Below are 5,727 nucleotides of genomic sequence, written 5' to 3'. Positions count from 1 at the left end.
TAGGTTCCATTCTCATCCCCATTTCACTGAAGAGGAAACAGGTTCAGAGAGGGCAGGCGACTTGCTCAAGGTCAGAGAGCCCGGCAGTGGTAGAGCCAGGATTCCAATCCAGACAGTCTAGAACCCTCTAGCTGAATCCCAGCTTATCCCAAGAACTGTTTTCTGGGTCCCCAGAATGAATCAGACAAAGCTTTCATCTTACCGGGGTTCTTGAGTCAAATCGAATAGGGGAGGTAGACACATGAACACATCATTTCAATTCATTCATTCAACGATTACTTATCACACATCTGCTCCACTCTAGGCATTAAAGATATAAGGAGAAGTAAGGAGGGTTCTCCTTTTTTGCAGGTCGTAGCCCAGTAAGGGAGACAGACAAGTAAACAAGCAATTTTAACAGTGTGATATGTGCTATCATGGGGGAAGCACAGTGACTGTGGGAGCCCCTAATCCAGCTCCCACCCACTGACGTGGTTCCCAGTCAGTCAGAGAGCCGACTCACCATTTTAAAATAATTCCAGGAGGCTGGGTGAGGGAGGAATGGTGGTGAGACCAGCCAGGAAACCATGCAATCATCCAGGAGAGAGGGTGAGGTCTGGGTGCATCAGCACCAGCTATCACAGAGGCTCTCTTCAGGGGCCTCCCAGTCAGAGGCAGAGAGCAAGAAAAACTGACATCCAAATTTACTGACAGGCATCTCAGCCCAAAGTGCATCCATTTCCCATGGTACAGAGGCAATAAGATAGTTAGAGAGGCTGGATGGAAGAGTCCTTTGTTTTTCTTCTCTAATCATCACCCTATCTGGTCTACCCATATTATGGGGAACGCTGTTTTAGGGCAAAGTCAAAATGAGTGACTGAAGAGGAAGCTGGCACCCAGAACCAGGGAGAAGAGCTTCACTTGGGCAGAGGCTGCCCTTCTGTTCCTATCAGCAAAGGGAGGGGATCTTTGGAACTGAAAGGACCCATTTTCCCTCTGGTCAAGCCACAGAGAGAGCCATCCTGGCAGGATGATGATGTCTTTAGGCTGACATTGGACACGTTTTTTTCAAAGATAATATTGCGGTAAAATATACATAACATAAAATTTACCACTTTAACCATTTTAAGTGTCCTATTGAGTGGCATTAAGTACATTTGCAATGTTGTGCAACCATCACCAGTATCCATATGCAGAACTTTTTTTTATCATCCCAAACAGAAACTCTGTACCCATGAAACAGTAATTCCCCATCCTGTTCCCTCCCTTCTGGCCCCTGGTAACCTCTGTTGTAGTTTTTGTCTCTCTGAATTTGCCTATTCTAGGTACCTCATGTAAGTGAAGATATTTGCCCACAATATTTGTTCTTTTATGCCTGGCTTAGCATAATGCTTTCAAGGTTCATCCATGTTGTAGCATGCATCGGAATTTCATTTCTTTCCAAGGCTGAATAATATTCCGTCGTATGTATGTACCACGTTTTGTTTTGTTTATCCTCTCATCTGTTGATGGACATTGGGGTTGTTTCTACCTTTTGACTATTGTGAATAATGGTTATTAGTGAGCAAGTATCTGTTTATGGATTCTGTTTCTATTCATCATTCATCTCATCTCAGCAATTACCAGAGGGGTTAAAGTTAGATTTAAGAAGGATTTTCTGGTTTCCTACTACCAGCGACCAAAGCAGCAGCATCTCCCTCTCTGGATAGTTTCCATAACTCAAGTCTCTTCTACCTCCTCTAATCCCACCCCTAGACTGGGGTAATGCCCAGAATGGCTGCACTGGTATTAGAAAGAGGCTTTACAGGCGTCACTCTGGGGTCATAGCTCTGGATGGTTTATTTTTAGGAGCTGGGTGGCAGGGGTCTCACGGTCTTCTCTTGGGCTCTGGGTACTTTTGCCACCACTACCCACCCCAGACCCAGACTTTCTCCTTTCCCTGGCAACATCCAGGCTGTCTCCCTTTTTCTCTCCCAGGCTAAATCGGGAGTGTGAAGCTGCTCTTCTTCCCAATTTAGCTTTTGAATTAAAGTGAGAACTGAATGTGGCTGGAAAGCTGACTCCCATCTGTGTGTGTGCGGGAGAGGAAAGCAGAGCAAGTGAGCATGAGCACATGCAGTGGGGGAGTCCAGGCGAGGGTAGGTGATCTGGGCAGCCACTGTTTAATGCAGACACCCATCCTCAGGTGCAGGCAAACAGCTCAGCAGAGAGATGCTGAGGTTGGAAGGTTGGTGTTTTTCCAGGAGCAGAAGAATGCTTCATGGATATCATTCGAACATTCCAGAAAAATGTGCTGAGTTCTTATAATGTGCCAGGCCCTGTCCTAGATGCTGGTGGACCAGGTAGACCCATCACCTATGCCCTGGCTTTCAGTCCAGTGGGGAAACAGGCAATGACCAAACAGGGTGATGTATGCTGTCAGGGACGAGAACAGAAGGCCACAGGGGCCTGGACTGGGTGCGGTGTCACATCTAAGCTGAGAATTGAAGCACATGCAGGAGCTGACCAAGTGAAGCAGGAGACCAAGAATGCTTGGGCAGAAGGCACTGCGTGTTCAAAGATTTGAGTGGGCTTGGCTTCCCCAAAGGAGGACGCCGGCCCCGGGAGCCCACCAGGTGGGCTCAAGAGGGCCAAGAGCTCCCATCTCCTCCTCGTCCTCTTCTTCCAGGGAGAACAGAGCCAGATGAGAATGACTGGGCCAGAGAAGTCTGGGAGCATGTGAGTCCCTTCTGCTCAGGCTCTAAATAGTTGAGGCAGGGGGAGGAGGGAAGCCTCAGATCTCCTTCTAAGTCACCACTCAGAAAGCTGGACCTGGCAGGTCCAAGATGGACATAGAAGAGAGGAAATGGGATCTCAATTGCATCAGAGGAGACAAAGGAATCAAGAAGGGTCTCTGCTTGGTTTAACTTACTCCATCCTTTCCTGGGAGGCTGGCTGAGTTGGTCTCTGGGGGACCTGTCCTCTTCTAACCAAATGGCAATGAATCATGATCTGGCTGACATAGGAACAGGTCGAAATCTTGGCAAAGAAAGACCTTCTCTTGACAGGAAAAGGAGAGAGCTCTCTGGGGGGCCATGCATTTCTCTGTCAGCTCTCTAGTGAGTTCCCCAGTGACAGGCACAGCTAAGGGATGCTGGTGTAAAACTTGCCATTAATATTTCAAGCAGCATTATTTATTGATCACTCATCTGGCTGGGACAAAAGGAGAGGGTAATACATTAGGTACTCAGGGCTGGTGGGGTCAGTTTGGGAAAGAGGTCAGGCAAAGGTAGGTCACTGAGGAGTCTCGGCCCTGGCTGCTGGAAATGTTCTTTGGGATTCCAGGGTTTGGAGATTAGGGTCTTTGTCTCCTTTTTCAGCCCTACAGTACCCCAGATGAAAATAAGGGAAGGGGCAGGGGACAGGGACACCTGGGGGTAGGCCTGAGACTGCCACTGTGGCCATCAAGGAGATCATATCCAGGGAATCCTGAAGCTAGGTTAGCATTCCTCTCTCCCGCCCAACCCGTCCCTCCCAAATTCCCTACCCCTTGCCACCTCTTGGGTCCCTCTCCAGACCTAACCCTGAAATCAGCTCCAGCAGCCTCTCTAGATGCCATTTCAGAGCCCAGGTTGGGTTCCTTGGGCTGTAGGGCCCTCCCAGGGTCAGCTTGGCAATTTCCCTTCTCCCAGGAGGTGCCCGATCCTCGCCCAAAGGGAGTACCTGCCCACTGGGTCTGACCATCTCCTGTGCACACAAACTGGGGTTAGGAAGTGATTGAGAATCCACAGCTGTCCTATCCACCCACAAGGATGCTTTTTTCATGAACCTCCAACTCCAGGGAGTGGGGTATAAAGCATCCTACTCAGCAGACTGACTGCTGAAGGTAAGACTGTCCCCGGCAAGGGCCAGAGAATCCCACATTGGGAGCGAGCTGCGCCATCTAGTGGGCTCTTTTCCTCCTTGCAGGCATCCCTCCCACCCATCGCTGCCTGCAGCCTAGATATGCGACAAGCTCTCAGGCAGAACCCAAATGGCTCTAAGACTTAAGGTGCCCTCCTCCTCCATGCAGGCCTGACCCAGCTCAGAGAGGGAAAAACTGGGGGGAATTTGTGAGGGAGATGATCACGTACTGGCTGATATTTAAGGCAGTGGGGAAGCCAGCAGTACCTTTTGGTCTGGAAACAGTCTCTCCCTATTATCCAGAATGCCACATGTATGGGGACCAGAGCCCCCAGAGCCCCTCCTGCCTCTACCTAACCCCCTTTTCTCCAGGCTGAGCAAGGCTGGGCTCAACTCTACTGATCAAGGAAGAGCTGGCATAGGCTGGAGCAGCGGCTACCTTTCCTCTGACATCACAGCCTGGAAATCCCATTTTAAGCAGGTTCTCTGGGAGTGGGGCACACACAAGAAAGGGAGGGGGAGCCAGCTGAAGCAGCTTCAGGCCTGAGGCCATTTTAGCCAGGGACCTCAGGCCTGGAGGGCTGCCCAGTGTCCCCAAGATGGTCTGGGCATGGGTCACAGGGCTAGACCTCAGCCCCCACTCCAAAGCTAATCTCTCTTAATGCCCAATGGGAATCCAGGCAATGATCAAGCACTCTCCACATAGCTCTAGCCATACACCTGTTATGACTTCTCTTCCCCACTCCCCTGGCCTAGAGAGATCTATTGAGGCAGAGGGGAGAGAGGGTAGGTGGTCCCAGGGGATGAGACAGCAAGGGGTCACATAGACCCAGATGTGTCTCCCCAGCCTCCTTCCCCCCATTCTGTTTGTCACCCTCCATCTCTCCTCTCCTACCCTGCACCACAGGGGTCAGGCCCTGTGCCTACTTCTAGGAGGTTGAATGTTTCCATGGCAACGGACCAATGAACTTGGAAATCTGAGCATGTTTCTGTTGACACAGAGAAACCCAGATGTACACGGAGAGCCTGGCAATGTGGAATCTGGCAGTGACCTCCTTAGCCACTGGTCACTGTGGATGGAAGTGTGTTATCTGAGTGTGAGTGTGTGTGAATGTGTGTGTGTGTGTGTGTGTGTGTGTGTGTGTGATATGCAGCAAATGGGATTAAGGTTAGAGAAGGCCTAACCTGCTTTCCTGGCCATATGGTAGCTGCTAGCAGGAGACTGCAGCATCTTACTCTCTGGAGATCTTTCTAGAACAAGGGTGTCTCTCCCCTGAATTCTACCCTGACACTTCCTCTCCTTTCTGATAGAGAAAGGGGCCAAATTGCCCAGAGGTCAATGGTGAAAGGAATGCCATTCAAAGGTCTATAGACTGGAAGAATCCAGGAAAGATGAAAAGGGCATCTCACACCCCACCTCCACTGCCACCTCAGTTCAGGAGGTTCTTGGCCAGCTGGCTCAAGTGTGGCAGAAGGACATGCCCTTGTGATGCCAGGGAAGGGAGAGGAAAGCCTGATGTAGGGACATTTTGCCAACCTTGGGGTCCAGGGCCTGGAGCTAGGTCCCCACTCACACTCCCGACCCCATCCCCGGCTCTGCTTCCTCTGTTTTCCTTCCGCAATTTCTTTCTTCCTGAGCTGCTATTTCTCTTGCTTCCTTCACCCTCCCTCCTCCTTCCCTCCCTCTCTACTCTTTTCCTTTGTCTCTTCCAACGCTGCCTCTTATCCTCTGTCATCCTTTCCCTTCTCCTGGCTAATACCTCAGGATCTCATCCCCACCAGCTGTGCCCCTCCACCCCTGGAGACCTTGGGTCTACCTCCCCAGAACTCAGACCCCATGCGCTACAGCCCCCCTCCTCCTTCTCT

The sequence above is a fragment of the Eschrichtius robustus genome, chromosome 2 (genome assembly GCF_028021215.1).
Source record: "Eschrichtius robustus isolate mEscRob2 chromosome 2, mEscRob2.pri, whole genome shotgun sequence".
In the NCBI taxonomy this organism is placed as follows: Eukaryota; Metazoa; Chordata; class Mammalia; order Artiodactyla; family Eschrichtiidae; genus Eschrichtius; species Eschrichtius robustus.
The sequence above is the reverse complement of the archived record's forward strand: the minus strand, read 5'-3'. Positions refer to the sequence as shown.